The following is a 12,467-nucleotide window of genomic DNA, read 5'->3' on the forward strand; positions in this document are numbered from 1 at the left end:
AAAAAAAAATCTTAACGGAGTTACACGATTTGGAAAAATGACTTTTTCAGAACCGAAAAAAACAGAGCTTCCGGCTCAACAGTATTATTTTGAGAAATAAAACAATCTTTGGATATACATTTGTTCATTTTTGCATACATATTACTCATTCTCTGCAGTGGTCTGAATTATTTGTTATTAAATAGTTAATGTAAGTAAGTAAATGTTAAGTCAAATTTACTACTTTAAAAAAACATTTTTAAAAAAATCGTGGGCGTATCGAATCGTGGGTCAAAAATCGCAATACGAATCGAATCGTGAGTTGGGTGTATCGTTACAGCCCTAGTATTAGTGTCATATAACGAGGCCTTTTGCCAAGCTTCGAGAAATTCATCCAAAAATTGTGGGAGGAGTTGATGTCAGAAGGCAAGCACACCTTCATGAAATTGTGAAAGTACAAGCTTGTTAATCAAGGGTCACAACTCTGGTAAAATGCGACTGAATTGGACAAAATAATATGAATATTAATGACATACAACAAAGCTTTTTGCCAAGTTTCGTGAAATTCCTCCAAAAATTGTGAGAGGAGTTGATTTCAGAAGGAAAAACACACCAACAATTTCATGAAAGTATAATTTTGTTAAACAAGAGCTGTAACTCTGGTTATGAAATTTCAATATGCGTAGCACCGACATACAACGATGCCTTTTACCAAGTTCGGTCGAATTCCTCGAACAATTCAGACGCTACAAATGATATCTTTTTAATGAAAGGCAGATAACTTTCAGGTATTTTCCTGCCACAGTCTCTGTTGATTAGGGCATTGCTATTACTTGCGATCATCCATGCTTCAGCACTTTTTCTCTTTAGGCACTGGTCTTGAGAAAGGAGTACACTGCTGTTATCCCACACTACATCATGGCCCAGGCTGTTGGCATGGTCCGCTAAAGCCGAGGTCTCACGTTTAAGCCAACTTGCCTTATGTTCTTTTATTCTTGTATCAAGTGAGCATCCAGTCTCACCAATATACTCAGCCTTACAGTCTTTACAAGGAATCTGGCGCATGATGCCCATGCTGTTCTCTTTTGGAATGCAGTCTTTTGGTTTTGATCAGATCTGCTTCAGTTCAGCGTTTGGACTGGCTTAATATTGGATCTGATGAAATGCTGACTTAATACGCGTCGGATTCTCTCAGTCACATCTTTAACGTTGGGTAAAGTGGCGAATCCTTTCCACTCTTGGGTTGGTGGTACTTTCTTGTGCGTTTCTTTGTTATGCTTGTGGATAAAATTCTTAGGGTATCCACCATTCATGTCATTTAACGTGGTAAAAAGGTGTTTCTCTTCTTTTCGTCCATTGTAGAAATGTTACATGCTCTGTGATAGAGTCCTTACAGCACATGCCTTATTTACACGGTCGTTGTGGAATATGTTTAAATACACGACCTGTTAATTTAGCCATTTAGCTAGGTTGTTTTGTTAGACATCATCTAGCCACTCTAATGCCCCTTTTCCACCAAAGCAGTTCCAGGGCTGGTTCGGGGCCAGTGCTTAGTTTGGAACCGGGTTTTCTGTTTCCACTGACAAAGAACTGGCTCTGGGGCCAGAAAAACCGGTTCCAGGCTAGCACCAACTCTTTGCTGGGCCAGAGCAAAGAACCGCTTACGTCAGCGGGGGGCGGAGTTAAGACCAACAACAATAGCAAGACCGCGAAAGATCGCCATTTTTAAGCGACGAGAAGCAGCAGCTGTACAAACGCGAAGTCATTCATTATTATTATTATTATTATTATTGTTGTTGTTGCTGCTGCTTCTTCCGTGTTGTTTTTGCTTCGATATTCGCGCCAAGGTTTATGCAAACGTAGCGACGTAACTGACGTATACAGCGATGTAACTGACGTGGCTCCCCTTAGCACCGTGAGCTATGGAAAAGCAAACTGGTTCTCAGCTGGCTCGCAAGTTGAACAAGTTGTGAACCAGCACCAGCCCCGAACCAGCCCTGGAACTGATTTGGTGGAAAAGGGGTATAAGAAATGTCGCGTGCACAGCCTAGTGGAAGTTATGACGTATCATGAAATGAAAGCTTCCCAAATACCACAACGAGTAATTATTTGCATTTAATGCCAATATTGTCATGCATATAATAATGGACCGCAAGCCTGCATTAACGCGTGGACCTCTTACCATGTTGTTGCTTTGTCCAAAATTACACCTCTGTACCATTAACTCAGCGAGCAGCTCTGGCAGGCTAATGGATCAGGGATCAATTTTATTACACGGATCCATCAAAGCAGGTTTCGGAATATAAACCTCGCTGATGCAACTCCACAACAGATACCCAGCTACAGACAGAATGGCTGATTTAAACAAATAAAATACAGAACTCTGATGACCAAAACACAGACAACGTAAGCAGACTAATAAGGTCCCTTTTGTATGACTGGGAGAGGTTTGAACAGCGTAGTATAGTGGAGAAAGTAATTAAGTCTCCATTTCACTGTGGGGAGGAAAAAAAAAAAAAAAGTTATTGTTCATGTGGTCAGTGATTTTTTGTTTGTTACAATGGTATTATAAATCAGAGGTGGACAAAAGTACCCAACTTCATTACTTAAGCCAAAGTACAGATCTCACTGGTCAAATGTTACTCCGATACAAGTGAAAGTTATACAGTCAAATTTTTACTTAAGTACTAAAGTGCTTGCTTTTAAAGGTCCCATGGCATGGTGGTTTGTTGATGCTTTAAACGGGCTCGTGGAGGTGTCCGGATGTTATATCCGCAGCCTTTCTCGAAATGAACCCTCGGCACGTAGATATAGCCTCCTGGGAGAAAGCCCCATTTCAGCGCTTTTCCCAGTGCGTCGTTTTGCTAATGAGAAGCAGGAGGCGGGGAAGGGTAGAGGGTGGGGGCGGGTCTTATCATTAATATTCATAACATGTAAACGTGTTACCTCTGATTGGCTAACAGCACTGTGACGCTACCTCCAGTGCGTCAGAACAAGCGGATGTGGGTGTCTTACTATGGCGAGAGAGAAGGAACAAACCGCGAAGGGAAAAATACCGCGCGCTGACGTCATTAAGGTGCGACGCGAGGAAATAAAATAAATTCAACAAATGTTTGGGTTTTTACTGAACAAACAAACAAATAAAATGAATGAGTGACTTAAAAAAAAATGTGGGTGTCTTTGTAAAAACTGTTTTGATTGGCTATTATAACAGAGCATGCTGCATGCTTTTTGGTTTTGTAGCGCAGAGTACCTGGCTAACTGCAGGAAGCGGTTAGCTGCACAGCTAATGTAGCCATTGCAAGGCTAACGTGGCACCGATTTTAAAACACGGCAAAACGACTTAACAGTTATACACTTACTTGTTCGCTGTTTGTGGCTGATGCGGCAGGGATGCTTGGTACGGACCCAGGCTTCAGTGACGGTTGATGTGCAAAACCTGCCCTGTACTGTCCCAAGTTGTGGAAACATTCCTCAGGAAAATGCTTCCGACAAACATACACCGTCTTAGGTAGACTCGACGGCGTATTATTGGAGTAAATAAAATTTAGCCACTGCGTCTTCAGGGGCTCTCCCGTCGGCAGTAAAAACAGACTCCTTTCTGTGTTGTCACATTCATGTATAGCGCAACTTCCATGTTTGGTGGCAACTTTTGAGCTGGGCGGGCAATCCATACAGTGGGTGGGAATCCAGAGGGGGGGCGTGGGGATCATCTCCCTTGCTGACGTAGGCAAGGGAAGAGTTTATCAACGCGCCGTTTTGACGCGCCATTCTCAAATGTTGGGCATAGTTTGGTTTACACATTATGAAATTTCTAGCCACTGGGGTGACTTAAGAAGGTCAGAGGAACTCATTTTAACGTTAAAAAACCTCAGAAAGTGAAAATTTCATGCCATGGGACCTTTAAAAATACTTAAGTATTAAAAGTACATTTTCTGTCAGCGCATTGTTGTATTATTGCCACAAAACATAATGCCATGACCAAAGACGGAAATGTGAATTCACAAAACGAACGCATGCTGTGCCATCATGGTGGTTTAACGTTAAGTCAGTGACGCTCCACCTGACATGCTAGCAAACTCTCTTCAAACTCAAATCATACTGGGTAGCTAACGCTACTAGTAAAAAAAGATTTCTACATTCTGTTTATTTGCAAAGATTATGCTGAAACATTTCTGAAAGGGCTTCAGATAAGTTAATGTTATTCATGTTAGTGTAACTCCATTTTTACATGCTAGCTAACAGTGTCCAAGTTAACTAGCTATGTGTTAACGTTAGCCGTGGACAAGGCTATCGCAACTTGGCGGGCAAATCCATAGAAAGGTCATTTGACTAACCAGACTGCATAGCTATTGCAACGTTATCGCTAGCTCTAAAAGCACAGACAACTTCACTGAAAGCTTTCTCTTGGAATAAAATGTTTATATACCTCAATATGCTCCCGCAGATTGGACAGCGAGTTTTTGTAGGCCGTGATGTGGTTTGTTTTCGGCAAACAAAGCAAACATTTAAAACGAATCTTTAATCCTTTCAGAAAACTGAAACATGGGTTCTTGGTAAAGCCCTGGGTGCGTGCATTCTCCAGAAGAACCGCTTCCTTCCATTCTGCCATCAACTCATCGTGTTCAAATAACGCTGCTGAGAAATCATTGATCTTGATTTTATACAGTCTATGGACGTGACGTGACCCTAGTGATTACTGATCGGCTGTTTCAGTGTCACCTGCGGAAAAACCAGTCACGTTTTAGAAAAGGAAAGAAAAAGCATGTGCTTTCAAAGCGGCTTCATAGTAACAAGTAACGAGGACCTTGATAGAAATGTAGTGGAGTAAAAAGTACGATATTTGTCTTTCTAATGTAGTGAAGTTAAAGTCATAAGTTTCCAATAAATAAATACTCAAGTAAAGTACAGATACTCAAAAAGTGTAGTTAAGTACTCAAGTAAATGTACTTTGTTACCGTCCACCTCTGCTTATAATTGACTTAATTATGGAAGCGTCAGACATAGTACGAGTTTTTTACTACGCATTACTTAGTATTAACCAATAAGTAGCATCTTATGAAACATTTATTTAGCTCGGTTTATGTTGGCTGCGAGCAAGATGGTCACAAAATGCTATGAACTGCAAGACAACAGAAGGTGATCAAATCCATCACAGAGCGCATGTTTACAATTCGGCTACAAAACGCATTTCTGACAGTTTTACGACACAGAATCTTTTAATCAGGCTCCTACTCATGTAAGCTTTAAACAAACTGAGAAGACTCTCCAACAACATGCTAAGTTTGACTACAACTCTGCTCTGAGATTAACAGATAATCACAAAAAATGTCTACTAAATCAGTTCATTTCTAACACACAGTACTGCGCAAAAGTCTTCAACACGTAAAGAAATGCTGTAGACCAAAAATGGCTTAAAGGAACAGTCCACCGTACTTCCATAATGAAATATGCTCTTATCTGAATTGAGACGAGCTGCTCCGTACCTCTCCGAGCTTTGCACGACCTCCCAGTCAGTCAGACGCAGTCAGACGCGCTGTCACTCCTGTTAGCAATGTAGCTAGGCTCAGTATGGCCAATGGTATTTTTTGGGGCTGTAGTTAGATGCGACCAAACTCTTCCGCGTTTTTCCTGTTTACATAGGTTTATATGACCAGTGACATGAAACAAGTTCAGTTACACAAATTGAAACGTAGCGATTTTCTATGCTATGGAAAGTCCGCACTATAATGACAGGCGTACTAACACCTTCTGCGCGCTTCGGCAGCGCATTGATACGGAGCTCAGATATCAATGCGCTGCCGAAGCGCGCAGAAGGTGTTAGTACGCCTGTCATTATAGTGCGGACTTTCCACAGCATAGAAAATCGCTACGTTTCAATTTGTGTAACTGAACTTGTTTCATGTCACTGGTCTTATAAACCTATGTAAACAGGAAAAACGTGGAAGAGTTTGGTCGCATCTAACTACAGCCCCAAAAAATACCATTGGCCATGCTGAGCCTAGCTACATTGCTAACAGGAGTGACGGCGCGTCTGACTGCGTCTGACTGACTGGGAGGTCGCGCAAAGCTCGGACAGGTACAGAGCAGCTTGTCTCAATTCAGATAAGAGCATATTTCATTATGGAAGTACGGTGGACTGTTCCTTTAAAGCTGTACTACCTTTCAGATTTTTCAAACGTAGGTTATAAAAAGAATTTTCCGACACCTAATTATTTTTGTTTAGTGGACCGAAAGCTACCGAATTCGAATAACAGACTTCCAAATTTTATTAGTTTTTTTTTTACGGAACAATTAATGAACTTAAGACCACGTGGCCCTAAATTCTCCGCTATTTTTTTCCTGCTTCACCATGACGCAATCCAAGCTACTATGTCATGCATCATACGGTGGGCGTTCCACGTTTGCGCAAGGCATTGTGGGATACAAATTAGAAACAGGACAGGAAAATGGAGGACGCAAATGAAACGTGAAAGGCCGACTACGGTACTGGAAAGAGAGAAAAGACGTTATGTTGCGAAGGAAAGGAAATGCAGGACCAAACTAATAAATATCGGCGGTCAGCGAGCACCTCGGTGTGATCAGCTGTTCGTTTAGCGACAGAATGATGGAACCGTTAGTGCATGGTCAAGGTAAACCTGTAGATGGCAGTAATGCAACGCTGGATACCAGCTGTTGTAAAACCCAAAAGAAGGTGGTAAACCTGCACATGCGCACATGGACGACTTCTGTCTGCTTGACTGCATGAAGCGAGTGATTTCATGCACATTATTTGCTCAGGAATCCCCTCAAATTAAATAACTTCCCAGCCACAGAATGGCCTGATATTTTTGAGAGATATTACAGAAAAACATACATCACAATGACCACATTTCAGAGGGAACTAAATGCCACCGATTTTATGAAATTGAAAGGCCGTCTCGCTTTAAAAATAATGAAAAATGTTTCAACATAAAAAAAAAAAAAAACAGTATTAAGCCATAATAAATTAAAGTCAATATATTTGGTGTGGGGTGGCACGGTGGTGTAGTGGTTAGCGCTGTCACCTCACAGCAAGAAGGTCCGGGTTCGAGCCCCGTGGCCGGCGAGGGCCTTTCTGTGTGGAGTTTGCATGTTCTCCCCGTGTCCGCGTGGGTTTCCTCCGGGTGCTCCGGTTTCCCCCACAGTCCAAAGACATGCAGGTTAGGTTAACTGGTGACTCTAAATTGACTGTAGGTGTGAATTTGAGTGTGAATGGTTGTCTGTGTCTATGTGTCAAGGCCAATTTATGCTGACAACGCAGTCCTCGCAGACGGTGTTGCAGATAGCGTCTGCGTAGCCCCCCCACCTTCGCAGACGCTCTGCGCGCACCTCCCAAAAATTGTGACCACCGCAGAAGCCTCGCAGACAGCGTCGCAGACAAGAGGGCTCTGATTGGTCCACTCTACATCCGCTGTACACGCACTTCCGCTTCCCTACTTTCCCGGTTTGGTTTGTTTTCACGACCGCCATTTTTAAAAACACGAGCGAAGATGAAGCAGCACGAAGAGCGGTTGATCGAGGAAGTGAGGATAAACACTCCACTAACCACACCCACCAACTACTCCTAGTGATTTCGCGACTTCGCGCCCCCTTGCGTTGTAGCGGTGAATAACATCGCGCACGCCTATCACTCCCCGCTCAACGATAAATTACAACTGTCTGAGAAAGCCTTCAGCCCTGTGATGACCTGGCGACTTGTCCAGGGTGTGCCCTGCCTTTCACCCGTAGTCAGCTGGGAGAGGCTCCAGCTTGCCTGCGACCCTGTAGAACAGGATAAAGCGGCTACAGATAATGAGATGAGATGCGATATTTGGTGTGACGACCCTTTATTAAAAAAATTTAAAAATAGTAGTGTCAGGTACAGTGAGTGCAGTTTTATGCGGAAATGAGCTGTAGGTTTTACTGAGCATCTTACAGAACCAGCCACAGTTCTTCTGGACACTTTGACTGTCACACTCGCTTCTTCATTTTGCACCAAAATCCAGTAGCCTTCATTAGGTTTCCTTTTTTAATCTGAAAAGTGCTCTCTTATGTAATACGCTGCTCAGATACAAACTTTATTTTTCCCCCTGTAGCATTTAATTTTCTGCTGGAAAACGAATGTTTGGGACTCTAAACTGTTTTTGTACTGACTCCATAATGTAGAAGTCATAAAATAGAAATCAATAACAAAATAGTTTGTAAGGGGGGGGACCCCCCACACACACACAAAACAGGTGTATATATTGTGCACAGTACTGTATATATTGATATGAATTTTTAAAACCATTTTTACCAGAGGCCAAAAAAAATTGAATTTCCACCCGTTTGGGGAGTACTAGTGCTCAGCCTTGAATTTATTTACAGGTCACATTCCACAGTAGTGACTCATGGAACACAAGACTTTGCATTTTTTCAAAAGTATTTCTTTTTTACCTAGTGTACTACCCAGCATAAATGTTATAATTGTATTGTATATGGTGTAGCCCCACGATAGATTGGCAACCTGCCCAAAGTCTCATACCCTGCCTCTCATCCGTGCACTGGGATAGGCTCCAGCTTCCCCTGTGACCCTGATGGATAAGCGGCATAGAGAACAGATAGCAAAACACCATATCCATCAACCAAAAAAAGTAATACTAAGAAGGTTAAGAGCCATCTTAAATGTTGACTGGAGAACACACCCTACAATTGAAGAGCTCTACAGAAACCTTCCAAGAGTAACTTGTGTTCTTCGAGAACAAAGACTACGCCCAGCTGGTCATTTATGGCATAGCAAAGATTAGGTTGCTCGTGATGTCCTTCTAACTAGGTTAGGTTAACATGGGGCAGCCATGGCCTGAGGTTGGGCTGAAGTGCCCTTGAGCAAGGCACCTAACCCACAATTGCCCCCTGAGCACTGTAGCATAGCTGCCCACTAATTTTTGTCCATTCTTGCTTGATACGAGACGATCAACAGACTGCTCAATAGTCCGTGGTCACCGTTGTCTGATTCTCCTCTTCATAATGCTGCATGCATTCTCAGTAGGAGACAGATCTGGACTGGCAGCAGGCCAGTCAAGCACACACACACTGTGTCTAGGAAGCAACACCGTTGTAGCCCATCCAGAATGAGGCCTGGCATTGTCCTGCTGAAATAATGATCCTGTTTGTGACAATCAACTTTGGGTGGCACAGTGGTGTAATGGTTAGCACTGTCACCTCACAGTAAGGTGGTGCTGGGTTTGAGCCCAGCAGCCAACAGGGCCTTTCTGTGTGGAGTTTCTCCCCATGTCTACGTGGATTTTCTCCAGGTGCTCCGGTTTCCCCCACAGTTCAAAAGACATGCGGTTAGGTTAACACGGGGCAGCCATGGCCCGAGGTTGGACTGAAATGCCCTTGAAGAAGGTGCCTAACCCACAACTGCTCCTCAGGCAGTGTAGCATAGTTGCCCACTAATTTTTGTCCATTCTTGCTTGATACGGGACTTCAGCTGCTCAACAGTCCACGGTCACCGTTGTCTGATTCTCCTCTTCATGATGCCGCATACATTCTCAACAGGAGACAGATCTGGACTGGCAGCAGGTCAGTCAAGCACACACACTCTGTGTCTAGGAAGCAACATTGCTATAGCCCGTGCAGAATGAGGCCTGGCATCGTCCTGCTGAAATAATGATCCTGTTTGTGACGATTAACTTTGGGTGGCACAGTGGTGTAGTGGTCAGCACTGTCACCTCACAGTAAGAAGATGCTAGGTTTGAGCCCAGCGGCTGACAGGGGCCTTCCTGTGTGGAGTTTTCTCCGTGTCTGCGTGGGTTTCCTCCAGGTGCTCAGGTTTCCCCCACAGTTCAAAAATATGCAGTTAAGTTAACACAGGGCAGCCATGGCCTTGAGATTGGGGGCTGAAGTGCCCTTGAGCAAGGCACCTAACCCACAACTGCTCCCCGGGTGCTGTAGCATAGCTGCCCACTGCTCTGGGTATGCGCATGTACTCACCTGTGTGTGTTCACTGCTTCGGATGAGTTAAATGCAGAGGGTAAATTTCACTGTGTGCTTAAGTCTGTGCTTGAGTGTACACCTGACAAATAAGGGCTTCTTCCTGGCAATAGAGATCTTGCAGTCACGTGACCGGAAAGTACACAGCCGCCATCTTGTCGGTAAAAAACACAGCTGAATACTGCTGCACTCGTGTACAGAATGGATCAATTTCAACCGACGGACTACACGGCTCATTTTTCTAATGAACAGATAACTAGATATATGTCTAAAATAAACGATCTACAGATTAGTGACCCTTATGGCTTACCGGACGGAGTTTTCACGACCGTGTCAGTGGATGTTGAACTGCCAGCGGAATACCCAGACGTGTATAATTACCTCATTAACTTTCCCTCGCTGTTCAGTGGTGAAGCACTGCGTGCTTATAAATCTCTGGACAGTTATCTTTACAGAAATTCAGGATTTGTCAGCGACTCAGATGTGGCATCTTGTAAACAAGAAAATAACAATCCTCATTGGACGGGTAAGTCACTTAAGTATTGAGTATAGCACTGACCAGCCGATTATAGAATAGAATAAGGTAATTCCAGCTGTAATTCCAAATCGTCCGTCTTGTTTACCATGGATCTGGCGTTGGAGAGATAGAGGCTTAGCAGTGGAGATCTGAGTGGCTGTTTTCTGAGCTTAGTCAACAGGCCAGCTCTGCCTGCAGCCTCGATTTTGCTTCCGCTCCCGACGCCGCCTCCTTCGCTTTGCTTCCAATAACAATCCACAGAGACCCTGCTGGTCTCGCTATCTCGTCCGGAATGTTGTGCATGCGATGGAAATCGCTACAAACCGTCATTTTCTGCTGGAAACCAATGTCCAGTAAGTCCATACGGTTGTAGTGGATATTGAAGTCCGGTACAGACGAACAACACGCAAAAATACACACAAAAAACAAAAAACGTGCACAGGTAGGGAGAGCTTGTAGCCGCAGCCGTTGTAGTAGAATTGTATATAGTAGGGTTTTCCAGAAGAAAAGGTAGAAGTAGAAGTAGAACCAGAATGAAGTAGAAGGCGGAAATATGGCGTTTGACCGACAAGATGGCGTCTGTCACAATCTGGATCGGCTGTGACGTCACATGCAAGTGCTCCATAGAGACCCGTCCATGGCCAAAAACCAGTTGGGCAGTTAGCAGATGATGCCGGGTGCTTAGTTGAAGACTGACCAATCTTGATGGAAGATAAAGATTAATGGAGAGCAACAGTCAGGAGAGTTTGAGAAATCCTCTCATCACGAAGAAAGCTTTAGTTGTGCTGTCTGTTTTATCTCTTTTTGCCAAGCAGGGAGCTCACACCCCTTCATTTTACCATCACTCTGCTCACTAGCAGCTAAACACAGCACTACGATACTCCACACACAGAAACCCAACCATTTCCTCACTAAATCTTATAACAGACTTGTGACGAGAAAATAATTAATTTTCAGTCATAATACTGATTGAGAAGTCGATTTCCATTCCACGATCAGAATGGAAAGCCAGTGCGTCGCTAGAAAGGGTTAAATGAGAAGGCTGGTTCAGTTTTTAGGAGTACCTGTTCCATAGGCAGGGAAGTGCACAGTGAATCTGGTTGGACATGTACAATGGCCAACATCATCTCTTATAGTTACAGCTTAATTATCGAACTTTGCATATTTAAACCATTAACCCTTTGTTGACTCAAGACTTGAAAAATTAAAAGAAATATCATTCAACACATTCTAAAAGGTTTATCTTTTTCCATGATGTAAAAAGAATGAACAGTGATAGTAATCTATAGTTGGCAAGAAAGTAAAAGAAATAAGAAAAAAATAATTGGATGGCCAATTTTTTATGGTCGTCAAATCACCAGCATTTCTCCTCTCCAGCTCTTTCCCGCACTGGAAAACTATCAGCTGGGACTGCTCCAGGGCCGGTTCTGCCCTAATCTGGACCCGGGTGCAACATCGCGCAACCCCCCCCCCAAAAAAAAAAAAAAACACACACACACACACCAGTCTAAATCAGGACAACCATCACATAACTATAAACATTTTATATCAACTATTTTAACTAAATGGGCTATAATAAATAAGCCTGCAGCCATGGCGGGCTGCCTTAAAAAGTAACCATTCAATGACAACTGACAGCTTGCGCAGCCACGGCGGGCTGCCATAAAAAGTAACCATCCCTGTGTCCTCGATTTCTTCTGTTCGTCTACTAAGCCAAGAAGTATATACTCGTTTTGCATTTTCTGCCTCCTTTTTTGTATTTTCGACCCTGCGTTTATTTTCTTTCCTTTTCTGAAAACCCGATTTGTGTCCAGACATTTTGTTCTGCTACCAACGAACTAACTCGTCAGGTCTCGTCTCTCGAGCCCGCGATGATTCCCGTGGGAAGGGCAACAATTGATACATTTTTACAAACAACCAATAAACAGCCAATAGGGAGGTTACAACGTTCAGGCTCTCCTTTGCTCAGAGACACTCAGTAATGCACTTATTCAGG

The 12,467-nt window shown here is 43.4% G+C and overlaps 1 protein-coding gene across 1 annotated transcript in view; it reads right to left on the reverse strand.

Annotated features, from left to right (window-relative positions):
- Window positions 1–12,467, reverse strand: part of wdr11 (WD repeat domain 11) — a 411,155-nt gene that overhangs the window by 356,677 nt on the left and 42,011 nt on the right. The gene's annotated exons all lie outside the window — the stretch shown is intronic.

The sequence above is a fragment of the Neoarius graeffei genome, chromosome 7 (assembly GCF_027579695.1).
Source record: "Neoarius graeffei isolate fNeoGra1 chromosome 7, fNeoGra1.pri, whole genome shotgun sequence".
Lineage (NCBI taxonomy): Eukaryota > Metazoa > Chordata > Actinopteri > Siluriformes > Ariidae > Neoarius > Neoarius graeffei.